Below are 14,425 nucleotides of genomic sequence, written 5' to 3' on the forward strand. Positions count from 1 at the left end.
CGCGGCATAGGTTTGCGGTGTCCATATTTGGTATATCCTCCCCCGTCTTGACGTCAAGAAGGGGAAGAAATCAAAATCTCGTTTTTTCGTGCGCGTGCACGTGGCCTTTTTTACAAACCCCGAGGTAAACAAACGCTTCACTTTTAAATATCGGCTTCCCGGCCAGTGTATAATCATTATGCAATCATAACATACATTGATTCTCGTGGAAAAATGAAATTTCTACATTATGACTCCTTTAAGAACTACTTAGCGATAAGAACGTTTTGGGGAACCGGGCCCATATCCATAGTTAATATGATGAACTCCACTTGCTACATAAATGTAGTGTAGTTAGTTCTGAGAAATAGTTCTTAGTTCTCTGCATAATTTGCTTGATATTCATACATTTTAAGTGACTTAAATGTTCAAGTACTTTTGGGGGACTATATCCAACATTATCACTGACTGTCAAAAAGGAATTTCTCAAGAAAATGACATCTGTTATCTGTTAGGCTGCTTCATATGTATAAGTCCCATATACACATAGATATGAATTAAAGGTTCAAATGTGAAAATGAAACATTTAAGATACAGTTACATGGCCAGAAAGGCAAATGTTTAATTTAGGTATATCTCATGGTCTGTTAACCACAATCTCAGTGTAGAAAAGAAAAATAAGCTTTTCTGTTAAAGTGAAAAATTCATAACCCCTGGCAGAGCAGGATGTGTCATGCTTCCTCTCTTATGAAGACAAGTTCTGTAAGGAAGGAAGGATATCTTTGCAAATACACTGACAAATATGTGCTTATCTATGTGCCATTGTCTTAAATTGATGCAAATTATGTTTAATCAAGATGTTAAATAAACTTTTAATAGAGAATTACCAGCCAGATGTTGTCAGGATATGACGTAATGTAAAATGTACTGTCAGGTGGTAAAAATTAAATGTACAAGTTTTATTCATATTAAAAATATGAATTAAAATGTTTGAATCAATCCGACTACATCAGTCTGATTACATTAGGTACTACACATGTACAACATAGTCTTTATGAGTGTTATACTAATAAAAGACTGCGTAAAAGACTGAATGCTGAAAGTTACAGTACTTCCATAAGACTGTGCATTTACATTCTCAAAATGAAAAATGAAAATAATCTTCTTATCCAGTGAGATGTGTCAGAGACCAGAACATTGCATTGTGTCTGTGAGTTGAATTCAAGAATCAAATCAGGTTGTTGAATCATTCAGACAAGATTTGTGATGTCAAGGTTTTCTGTTAGTAATGACAACGTCATTATGTAGCTTAAATATGGCACAAGTGTATATAGCCTTATGGTATTTTATTTTGTTGTTTTACACGGAATTCTGCCTTCCCTAAAAGCAGCATTCTAGTTTGGCGATTTATGAAAGTAAGAGAGAATATCAGAAGAGCGTGAGTCCAGGTTAATGTCACTGCTTCTGTACGCCAGCTACCACACCAGCTATTAATTACATGCTGATTAGAGTCAGCTGGTGAAAATTAATCACAGCCGCAGGAAGTTATTGTCCTTGCGTTTACAGAGGACAACGCCACGCTTTAGACATGACAGTGAAAGAAGGAAAAAAAATGAAAGAAAGGGTGGCAAACAGAGGAAAGACTAAGGAAAAAAAGACACAGTGATAAAACAGTAAGCAAGGATAAACCATGGAAAATTAAACATGGTGAAATGCTTCATTCTCTAAATTGTATACAATAATTGTCAATTACATGTCCCTAGAGATATCCAACTGTGATTTGTTCTCATCAAACAGATCCACCTCACACGTGCACTACCAGTCAAAAGTTTTGGATCTGTAAGATTTTTAATGTTTTTAAAAGAAGTCTCTTCTGCTCACCAAGGTTGCATTTATTTAATAAAAAAATAAAAAAAGTAATAAAAAAGTAATATTGTGAAATATTATTACAATTTAAAAAAGCTTTTTCCTATCCCAGATAGCAGACGGATGTGGGCCACTTCAGGCAATGATGCGGCACTTCAGGCCTACTTATGGCCCGGACCAAATGTGTCTGAGCCTGAAGTGGCCCACATGTAAAATGGCAAATATGGCCCAAATATTTTAAATTACATGTGGGCCTTTTTAGGCAAAGATGCGGCACTTATGGCAAAGTGTAATCTGAATGTGAGCCTAAAGTGGCCCATATGATAAATAATGAATATGGCCCAAATATCACAAACCAAATGTGGGCCACCTATGGCAAAAACGTGGCACAATCAACAATGACTAATCTGGATGTAAACCAAAAATGGCCCACATATGTTTCAGCAAATGTGGCCCAGTTTTCTTAAAACACATCTGGGCCAGTTTTGGCAAAGATATGGCTCAGTGGCACTGGCTCATCTGGATGTGAGCCAAAAGTGGCCCACATATGTTTCAGCAAATGTGGCCCAGTTATCTTAAAACACATCTGGGCCAGTTTTGGCAAAGATATGGCTCAGTGGCACTGGCTCATCTGGATGTGAGCCAAAAGTGGCCCACATATAATGCTGCAAATGTGGCCCAGTTATCTTAAAACACATCTGGGCCAGTTTTGGCAACGATATGGCTCAGTGAGCACTGGCTCATTTGGGTGTGAGCCAAAAGTGGCCCACATATGTTTCAGCAAATGTGGCCCAGTTATCTTAAAACACATCTGGGCCAGTTTTGGCAAAGATATGGCTCAGTGGCACTGTCTCATCTGGATGTGAGCCAAAAGTGGCCCACATATAATGCTGCAAATGTGGCCCTGTTATCTTAAAACACATCTGGGCCAGTTTTGGCAATGATATGGCTCAGTGGCACTGTCTCATCTGGATGTGAGCCAAAAGTGGCCCACATATGTTTCAGCAAATGTGGCCCAGTTATCTTAAAACACATCTGGGCCAGTTTTGGCAAAGATATGGCTCAGTGGCACTGGCTCATCTGGATGTGAGCCAAAAGTGGCCCACATATAATGCTGCAAATGTGGCCCAGTTATCTTAAAACACATCTGGGCCAGTTTTGGCAACGATATGGCTCAGTGAGCACTGGCTCATTTGGGTGTGAGCCAAAAGTGGCCCACATATGTTTCAGCAAATGTGGCCCAGTTATCTTAAAACACATCTGGGCCAGTTTTGGCAAAGATATGGCTCAGTGGCACTGTCTCATCTGGATGTGAGCCAAAAGTGGCCCACATATAATGCTGCAAATGTGGCCCTGTTATCTTAAAACACATCTGGGCCAGTTTTGGCAATGATATGGCTCAGTGAGCACTGGCTCATTTGGGTGTGAGCCAAAAGTGGCCCACATATGTTTCAGCAAATGTGGCCCAGTTATCTTAAAACACATCTAGGCCAGTTTTGGCAAAGATATGGCTCAGTGGCACTGTCTCATCTGGATGTGAGCCAAAAGTGGCCCACATATAATGCTGCAAATGTGGCCCAGTTATCTTAAAACACATCTGGGCCAGTTTTGGCAATGATATGGCTCAGTGAGCACTGGCTCATTTGGGTGTGAGCCAAAAGTGGCCCACATATGTTTCAGCAAATGTGGCCCAGTTATCTTAAAACACATCTGGGCCAGTTTTGGCAAAGATATGGCTCAGTGGCACTGTCTCATCTGGATGTGAGCCAAAAGTGGCCCACATATAATGCTGCAAATGTGGCCCATTTATCTTAAAACACATCTGGGCCAGTTTTGGCAAAGATACGGCTCAGTGAGCACTTGCTCATCTGGGTGTGAGCCAAAAGTGGCCCACATATGATGATCCAAATGTGGCCCAGTTATCTTAAAACACATCTGGGCCAGTTTTGGCAAAGATATGGCTCAGTGAGCTCTGGCTCATCTGGGTGTGAACCAAAAGTGGCCCACATATGATGATCCAAATGTGGCCCAGTTATCTTAAAACACATCTGGGCCAGTTTTGGCAATGATATGGCTCAATGAGCCCTGGCTCATCTGGGTGTGAACCAAAAGTGGCCCACATATGATGCTGCAAATGTGGCCCAGTTATCTTAAAACACATCTAGGCCAGTTTTGGCAAAGATATGGCTCAGTGGCACTGTCTCATCTGGATGTGAGCCAAAAGTGGCCCACATATAATGCTGCAAATGTGGCCCAGTTATCTTAAAACACATCTGGGCCAGTTTTGGCAATGATATGGCTCAGTGAGCACTGGCTCATTTGGGTGTGAGCCAAAAGTGGCCCACATATGTTTCAGCAAATGTGGCCCAGTTATCTTAAAACACATCTGGGCCAGTTTTGGCAAAGATATGGCTCAGTGGCACTGTCTCATCTGGATGTGAGCCAAAAGTGGCCCACATATAATGCTGCAAATGTGGCCCAGTTATCTTAAAACACATCTGGGCCAGTTTTGGCAAAGATACGGCTCAGTGAGCACTTGCTCATCTGGGTGTGAGCCAAAAGTGGCCCACATATGATGATCCAAATGTGGCCCAGTTATCTTAAAACACATCTGGGCCAGTTTTGGCAAAGATATGGCTCAGTGAGCTCTGGCTCATCTGGGTGTGAACCAAAAGTGGCCCACATATGATGATCCAAATGTGGCCCAGTTATCTTAAAACACATCTGGGCCAGTTTTGGCAAAGATATGGCTCAGTGAGCTCTGGCTCATCTGGGTGTGAACCAAAAGTGGCCCACATATGATGATCCAAATGTGGCCCAGTTATCTTAAAACACATCTGGGCCAGTTTTGGCAATGATATGGCTCAATGAGCCCTGGCTCATCTGGGTGTGAACCAAAAGTGGCCCACATATGATGCTGCAAATGTGGCCCAGTTATCTTAAATCACATCTGGGCCAGTTTTGGCAAAGATATGGCTCAGTGAGCACTGGCTCATTTGGGTGTGAGCCAAAAGTGGCCCACATATGTTTCAGCAAATGTGGCCCAGTTATCTTAAAACACATCTGGGCCAGTTTTGGCAAAGATATGGCTCAGTGGCACTGTCTCATCTGGGTTTGAGCCAAAAGTGGCCCACATATGTTTCAGCAAATGTGGCCCAGTTATCTTAAAACAAATCTGGGCCAGTTTTGGCAATGATATGGCTCAATGAGCCCTGGCTCATCTGGGTGTGAACCAAAAGTGGCCCACATATGATGCTGCAAATGTGGCCCAGTTATCTTAAATCACATCTGGGCCAGTTTTGGCAAAGATATGGCTCAGTGAACACTTGCTCATCTGGGTGTGAGCCAAAAGTGGCCCACATGTGATGATCCAAATGTGGCCCAGTTATCTTAAAACACATCTGGGCCAGTTTTGGCAATGACATGGCTCAGTGAGCACTGGCTCATTTGGGTGTGAGCCAAAAGTGGCCCACATATGTTTCAGCAAATGTGGCCCAGTTATCTTAAAACACATCTGGGCCAGTTTTGTCAAAGATATGGCTCAGTGGCACTGTCTCATCTGGATGTGAGCCAAAAGTGGCCCACATATAATGCTGCAAATGTGGCCCAGTTATCTTAAAACACATCTGGGCCAGTTTTGGCAATGATATGGTTCAGTGAGCTCTGGCTCATCTGGGTGTAAACCAAAAGTGGCCCACATATGATGCTGCAAATGTGGCCCAGTTATCTTAAAACATATCTGGGCCAGTTTTGGCAAAGATATGGCTCAGTGAGCACTGGCTCATCTGGGTGTGAGCCAAAAGTGGCCCACATATGATGATCCAAATGTGGCCCAGTTATCTTAAAACACATCTGGGCCAGTTTTGGCAAAGATATGGCTCAGTGAGCACTTGCTCATCTGGGTGTGAGGCAAAAGTGGCCCACATATGATGATCCAAATGTGGCCCAGTTATCTTAAAACATATCTGGGCCAGTTTGGGCAAAGATGTGGCTCAGTGAGCACTGGCTCATTTTGATTTGAGCCAAAAGTGGCCCACATATGATGCTCCAAATGTGGCCCAGTTATCTTAAAACATATATGGGCCAGTTTGGGCAAAGATGTGGCTCAGTGAGCACTGGCTCATTTTGATTTGAGCCAAAAGTGGCCCACATATGATGCTCCAAATGTGGCCCAGTTATCTTAAAACATATATGGGCCAGTTTGGGCAAAGATATGGCTCAGTAAGCACTGGCTCATCTGGATGTGAGCCTAAAGTGGCCCATATGATAAATAATGAATATGGCCCAAATATCACAAGCCAAATGTGGGCCACCTATGGCAAAAATGTGGCACAATCGACAATGACTGATCTGGATGTAAACCAAAAATGGCCCACATATGTTTCAGCAAATGTGGCCCAGTTTTCTTAAAACATATCTGGGCCAGATTTGGCAAAGATATGGCTCTGTGAGCACTGGCTCATCTGGGTGTGAGCCAAAAGTGGACCACATATGATGCTCCAAATGTGGCCCAGTTATCTTAAAACATATCTGGGCCAGTTTGGGCAAAGATATGGCTCAGTGAGCACTATCTCATCTCGATGTGAGGCAAAAGTGGCCCCCATTTGACATGGCAAATATTGCCCAAATAATTAATTACAATTTGGGAAATATATACGGCACAGTCAGCATTGCAGGGTGTAAGTCTAACTTGGCTCACATTCGACATCATTCTCATTCACATCCATTTCTGGATTCGATGCCACACTTCTGAAAATGGCTAATTTAGCTTAAAAGGGACAAAGATTGAACCTGTAATGGCCTGAATATTTTTTAAACATTTTTTTAACAACATTTAACAATATTTTTTGGTATGGATGGAGTAGACACTTAGGCTGGATGTGAGGCTACATGTACTTACATCTATGACATATATGCTATTGCTAACATATGTTTTGTAGGTACAGTGTCTAGAAAAGTTCAAGTGTCTAGGTTCAAACTTATGAAGACTTTTTATGGTTTTGGGATGTGCAAGAAGATACTTTAGTTGATGTTTGTGCAAAGCTTGGGGCACAATGATTTTGCCAAGTACATGCTCCTGTATCAATATATTTTGTTGATCTTGGAACAACATTCCTGTCCATAAAAATAACCCTAACCCTAACCCTAACCCTAAACCTACAATCAGAGGGAAATGATAATAACATTGATCTAAAAGCATGGTTGTAAGCCTAAACTTGACACAACTGCAAACTTCAAATCTAATTGGTCGAATGCTGTTCCAGGATCAACAAAGATGTTAAGCCAGGAACATGTTGTATGTAGCCTACTCGGTGTAACCTTGCTTATCTTGCTAGCAGTGTCATCTAACTTCTAGAGCAGACCTGGACAAACTTCCACTGGGGCCTCAAGATGACTTAAAATTATGACAAAACTAAATCCACCAATGAGAAAAGATATTTCTCATTATTTGGCTATTTTTATAACAAATGTACAGGATTTGTTGTGGAGAATATAAGGGGACATTGAAGTCAAAAAGGTTGCGATTCACTGTTCCTAGGTGTGTCAAAGTGACCCCACAAAGGGTAATATTTTAAACTCCCTTAAAATATTTAAATATGTAAAATATTATATTATGTTAAATGTAGGCTATATGTATAATATTATATTATATTAAATGTTTATATATATATATATATATATATATATATATATATATATATATATATATATATATATATATATATATATATAAACAATATTTTATTCTAAATAAACCTTAAATTTTTCTTACAATTCTGGCTAAATATAATTGACATTTATACAACTGTCATCTTTAGGTTATAAACAATCTTTATTAAAGATTAAAAAATTATAATACTAATTGACACTATAATTGATGAAATACAATTAAATGAAGATGACAAATCAGCAGAACCTGCTATGAGAAAACATTATTTTGATATGTTTTCTTGAATACTTTTTCAAAGCCCTGCATTCATGACAAAATGTTCCCACTTTTTTGCTGATTAGAGATAAGATCCATTATGTTTAAATATAATATTTACTGCATTTGTAGTTGTCTGTGAAGAAAAAAAAAATCTAACTGACGATTTTCCAGTTCACGGCCCTTTAAATTTAAACGTTGCCGGAAAGCGCGAAAAAGGCGCTCAAAACCAAAACGTCAGAGGATTGTCAGGAGGACGGAGGACGGATACCAGTACTGCAAAAAGTCAAGGTAAGACGTAATCCATAAATGTTTATTTTTATTAGCGATTGCTTCGTTATATCAAGTTGGAGCCTGCATGTTGTGTTATAGTCGATGGAATAATTTATATTCGAAGTTACATTATTTTGGCAGTTCAACTCTAAGCTAGATCTATTATGGTTGTCACGAATGAAACAATTATCGATTGCTCGGCGCGCCATTAACGTTACATTTAGATTTGCTCATGTTATCACTCTCCCAACCTTTAGTCAGTTCTGCACGGTTAAAGTATTTTAAAACTCGTGTCTTATTTTGGCACAACAATGAAAAAAAAAATAATACTAATAATATAGTGTAATTTGACATTCATGTTTATACATTGGACATAATACTGCACTAGTTGTATTACTTTGTGACAGCAATGTTTCATTAACCCTAGGAATAATGCACAAATAAATAAAAAAAACTACATGCTTTTTCTTACAATAAAAGCTTGATTACAAAGTAACAATAATAGATGTTTTGGGTTCAGGTAGACTATTTAAAAGTTGGGTCAGGTATTAGGCTATTCCTCTATGTATTTCACATTTTTATTATACCCTAGTAGTTATAAAATTAACATTAGTTGGCCTGCTTTATGTTTTGAGTCAGGATGTTTTCACCTTAATAACATGTGTCAATGTGATTTGCTACAGAAAACTGCGGGTGGGAATAAAATAGCCTACAGTTTAAAACACATCTAGTGGGTTTGCTGCCAAAAAGCCCCCTTTTTTTTGTTTCATCTGACCATAGAATCTGGTCCCTTTTGAAGTTCCATTCGTGTCTGACAACTGAATATGCTGGAGTTTAATTTTAGCGGAGCGAGGAGGATTTTTCTTGAAACCCTCCCAAACAACATGTGGAGATGTAGGTTTTTTTTTTTTTTTTTTTTTTTTTTTTTTAGGCTTTCTGACCCCAAGACTCCAGTAATCTCTGCAATTCTCCATCTGTGATCCTTGGAGAGTATTTGGCCACTCAAACTCTCCTCCTCACCGTCCATTAAGACAATATAGACACACGTCCTCTTCCAGGCAGATTCGTAACATCATTAGTTGATTATAACTTCTTAATTATTGCCCTGATGGTCAAAATGGGGATTTTAAATTCTTTAGCTATTGTCTTACAGCCACTTTCTATTTTGTGATGTTCAACAATCTTTTGCTGAACATCAGAACTATATTCTTTGGTTTTACTCATTGTGATGGATGATTCAGGGAATTTGGCCTTTGTGTTTCCTCATATTTAAACTCCTGTGAAACAAGAAGTCATAGCTGGACAATTTCATGTTCCTAGTCACCCTGGTGTGCTAAAAAAAGATAAATATTAATGGGAATATACTTCTGAGATATTTTACTCGTAAACAAAATCTAGAGGTGTCAATAATTGTGGCCAATGTGTATTGGAGATAAACATTTATTTCATAATGTGATTTCCATTTTTTGACGCAGTCCGATCTTCCTAGCAGGCATCAAACTTGTTCCTTTTGGGCATCTGGAAGCAAAGAGTGTCCTTGGCCATGGCCAAAATGTTCTTTACATTGGCGCTGGCTAACTATGCATTAACTATGCGCTAATGCTTGTGTTACCTAATTGGGTCCTAAGATTTTAAAAGTTGTGTAGTCCATCCTTGCATTTACAATGTTATATTTTTTTAGGAACTGTCAGAAACAACAGACTGACAGCTGCGGCCACCGATCAAGAGATCGAATCATTTATTAAAAAATGGCTTCATCTTGCAAGTGACCGAGACAGAGGGAGAAGAGAAAGAGAAACGGAGGAGGGTCCAAGACACCAGTAAGTCAGTTACATTGCGTTTTTGCTAGATGTGTATACCATGGTCTGTCTGAATACTTTATTCTGATTGGCTGCAAGGTGTAGCCTAGCCATTTGTAACACTTTACAAGTTTAACTACTTTAGTTAACATGTGGCATGAACAATTCTTCTTCAGTATTTATTAGGGGTGGAACGGTACATGTATTCGTATTGAACCGAAACAGTACGGCGTCACAGTTCGGTGCATGAATATACACGGAGAATACACGGTATAAAAATAAATAAAACTTGCGTGCAAATTAATTAATGTAAAGCGGGACTACTGTTAAATACGCATGTTCTTTAGGGACACCTAATCTGTAGCTCCGCCTTAGCTCTGAAGCTCTGTGTCTATAATGAACAGGCTGCGATGTCAAGATTGCAATGCTGGAATATGTTGTGTGCGTGCGTGTGTGAGAGAGAGATCGAGGCGCGGGCGCGATCGAACAGTGGAAACATAAAAACATACTCCATCATTTTGTTCATACAGGACATCATTCAAACTGCAAAGTGTTTACTTATATTTGTGTACACTTGCAATAAAACACAACATTGTGCTTTTGTCAAACTGTTAACTCTTGTCAAACTGTAACCTACAACTGTCACCCAACCAAAATCTCTCTCTCTCTCTCTCTCTCTCTCTCTCTCTCTCTCTCACACACACACACACACACACACACACACACACACACACACACACACACACACACACATTGTTTAAAAACAAAAAATATTTATCCAACCCCATTTAAAAACAGTCTGTGGGTGCCATCTTTTGGACATTCATCATATTGCATTGGTTTTCATTTCTTGTCCTAAAAATAAACAGAGCACTAATTTGTTTGTTTTTTTAAGTTACACATTCTACATTGATTAAAAAGAAAATCAAATGTGTTTTTAATGGTAGTATTATTTTATACAGAAATAAATTATGTATAATTAACATGAGAATAAAGTTAGAAATTAAAATTTTAAGGAAAACAAATATATTGATCTGAAATGTAGCAAATTTATTTTAAATTCATTCAGGTACAATTACAAAACCTATCTCAAGGTCTTTTTGTATTTTTATTAATTTAATTAATAAACTAATTATATAAAACTATTGTCAATGCACTACAAATAAACTGGTTCTATGCCTTTACTTTATTAATAAAACTTTTTAAAAAAATACAAGGCTTAAAGGAGAACTCCAGTCAATTTCTCAATCCCATTGAGCAAATTTTTTTGTAAATTTGGAGTGCTGTCAGTACAGAGAACAATGACAAAAATCGGTGTTGCCTACACCGTGTTATCCTCTTTAAAATTTGCACCCTGTTGGGGCAAATTTTAAACCTGCTTTTAGCCTCTTAACATCCTTGATGTGTCATTACAAGTGCACCAGCCATGTGAGTGATTTTATTCAGAGTGAACAAGGTGAATCTGACTGCAGTAGATGTGAAAGATATGAATAAAAGTGATGTTAATTCAGCCAGCGCTCATACCTGTATTTACTTCCTGTTTTCGGTCTAAGTCCACATTAGTCGATTGTCGAGTTCACGCGCGTGATCATAGGTAACTAAGAAACAGTGGAGAACTCGTCAATCGACTACTGTGGACTTCGACCGAAAACAGGAAGTAAATACAGGTATGTGCGCTGGCTGAATTAACATCACTTTTATTCATATCTTTCACATCTACTGCTGTCAGATTCACCGTGTTCACTCTGAAAGAATCACACACAGTAGAGGCTAAAAGCAGGTTTAAAACTTGCCCCATTTTGGTCAACAGGGTGCAAGTTTTAAAAAGAGGATAACACGGTGTAGGCAACACCGATTTTTGTCGTTGTTCTCTGTACTGACAGCACTCCAAATTTACAAAAAAATGAGCTCAATGTTAAAATTGACCGGAGTTCTCCTTTAAAGGGATACTCCACCGTTTTTTCATATTAAACTATGTTATTCCCTTAACTAAGACGAGTTGATACATACCTCTCTCGTCTCAGTGCGTGCACTAAATCGCTCTGTCTTGTGGCGAAACTTTGGTAGCACTTAGCTTAGCCCAGTTCATTCAATATGGGCCAAGCAGAGAAGCTACCAAACACCTCCACGTTTTCCCTATTTAAATACAGTTACTCGCGTAGTGTAACTCGACCTAGGACGGTGACACAAAACAAAACGTTGTGCTTTTCTAAGCGTGTAAAATGGATAACTATATTGTATGGTGGAATACCATAGCAAGTGCTTGGAAGCACTTCGACTTGGCGCAGTAATATCTTCACTCGTGAAAAATCCTCTCACTGGCCCCCACTCCCTCTAGTGAAGATATTACTGCGCCAAGTCGAAGTGCTTCCAAGCACTTGCTATGGTATTCCGCCATACAATATAGTTATCCATTTTACACGCTTAGAAAAGCGCAACGTTTTGTTTTGTGTCACCGTCCTAGGTCGAGTTACACTACGCGAGTAACTGTATTTAAATAGGGAAAACGTGAAGGTGTTTGGTAGCTTGTCTGCTTGGCCCATATTGAATGAACTGGGCTAAGCTAAGTGCTACCAAAGTTTCGCCGCGAGACAGAGCGATTTAGTGCACACACTGAGACGAGAGAGGTATGTATCTTAGTTAAGGGAATAACATAGTTTAATATGAAAAAACGGTGGAGTATCCCTTTAAGACATTTATTTTCCTTTGGTGGTACAGCCTACAGACATGCACAAGAAAAAAAAAATGCCTTCTACATTTTTGTTTTGCGTTTCCCTCCATTGTACAGAACTCGTACCGAACCGTGATGTCCGAACCGAGGCATGAACCGAACCATGACTTCTGTGTACCGTTTCACCCCTAGTATTTATTAATCGTAATTAATGCTAATTGTGATGCTTACTAATGCATTACTAAAATCAAAAGTTCTATTTGTTAACATTAGTTAATGCACTGTGAACTAACATGATCAAACAATGATTGACTGTAACTTTAAGAAAGCTTAATAAATAATGTAGTTAATGTTAGTTAGTTAATACATTAACTAATGTTAACAAATAAGACCTTACAGTGTTACCAAACCGTTTAATGCACTGGTAGTTCCAGTCCATTTATTCACCATTCAGTATTAATGTGCTGCTTTGATTAAAGCACAGAGACAGCTGTTTTTAAAGTTTTTAAAACTTGCAGCTTCACTATTAGTAAATAGACGGTGTATAGACGCAGGTAATTCCTGAACGCATCTCTCACTACAGTGCCTGCTTTTTTTGTTTTGTATTTATTTATTTTATTTTTTTATTATATTTTGTTTAGGGCTTTTTTATTTAATTTGGCTTCTAAGTAGTTGTGTGTGTGTTTGTTTTGTACTTCAACACTATTGTATTATCAGCGTTCTGTTACTGATTCAACAGTTTTTTTTTTTTTTCATTTGTGTATCCAATAAAGGCTTGCAAGATTGCCATGATGCAGATGGGCCCAGTCAAGGAGGTCAAATTCTATCATTTTGGATGGTTCCATTTGCCAAGGTTTTGTAGCGTGTTAACTTCTGTGTTGTCTGTTTGTTTTTTTGGATGACCAAGGCTACTGGAAACATGTTTTGTTTTTATTTAGTTTTTACTATGCTTTCTATGCATATATTTTGTGTTTGTTTATTGTTGGGGTTTTTTTTGGTTTGTTTTTTTGTGTAGATTGCTTTCCAGTTTAGAAAATGTAAACTTGCAGTGGGTTGTTCTTTGGCAATATTAATAAATGATGCAAATGTTTTCAGAAATGTGTTTGAATCATCTGTTGTAACTTATCTTAACATAAAGAGGGGCCATTTTTACATTTCTCTTTTCTGTATGTTGGATATTGTTGATGCAGAGTTCACTTAGTGTCAGTGATATTCAGTCACTGAGTTTCCCAAAGTTTAAATGGCACAGCATGCACACACAAAACACACATTTAAGGCTTATTTAGTTCATTCTTGGCTAATATGTGGCTGAACAAATGGCCTGCTTGTGGCCCAGATCTGGTAAACAGGAGTGGACCACCCAAGTGCCATCATTTCAGGTATACATACAAGGTGTCGAATCTGGGCCCGAATTAAAATGAACTGTGGCTCAGATTTGTGCCAGTTCTGCTTCATTTGTTTTGTTTATGGCTGACATGTGGCATTGCTATGGTTTAATTGTGGCCCAAATCTGGCAAACAGGAGCGGACCGCCCAAGTGCCATCATTTTCATCTGGCCCACATACCACGTGGAATGATGGCACTTGGGCGGTCCGCTCCTGTTTGCCAGATGTGGGCCACAATTAAGCCATAGCAATGCCGCATGTCAGCCATAAACAAAACAAATGAAGCAGAACTGGCCCATATCTGGCCCAGACACCAAAGTTGCTGTGGCCCAGATCCGGCCCACACTTGACACTTTCATCTGGCCCACATACCGCGTGGAATGATGGCACTTGGGCGGTCCGCTCCTGTTTGCCGGATATGGGCCACAATTAAGCCATAGCAACGCCGCATATCAGCCGTAAACAAAACAAATGAAGCAGAACTGGCCCATATCTGGCCCAGACACCAAAGTTGCTGTGGCCCAGA

General features: G+C 39.2%; 1 long non-coding RNA gene across 1 annotated transcript; it reads left to right on the forward strand.

The window, feature by feature from the left end:
* The first annotated feature begins 7,848 nt into the window (after positions 1-7,848).
* LOC311289991 lies at positions 7,849-13,980 on the forward strand. Its single transcript, XR_014627262.1, has 3 exons — positions 7,849-8,062; positions 9,726-9,864; positions 13,288-13,980. It is a non-coding gene; the product is annotated as an uncharacterized lncRNA (long non-coding RNA).
* Positions 13,981-14,425: the final 445 nt, after the last annotated feature.

Source organism: Rutilus rutilus, assembly GCF_951802725.1.
Source record: "Rutilus rutilus genome assembly, chromosome: 4".
NCBI classification, from domain to species: Eukaryota; Metazoa; Chordata; class Actinopteri; order Cypriniformes; family Leuciscidae; genus Rutilus; species Rutilus rutilus.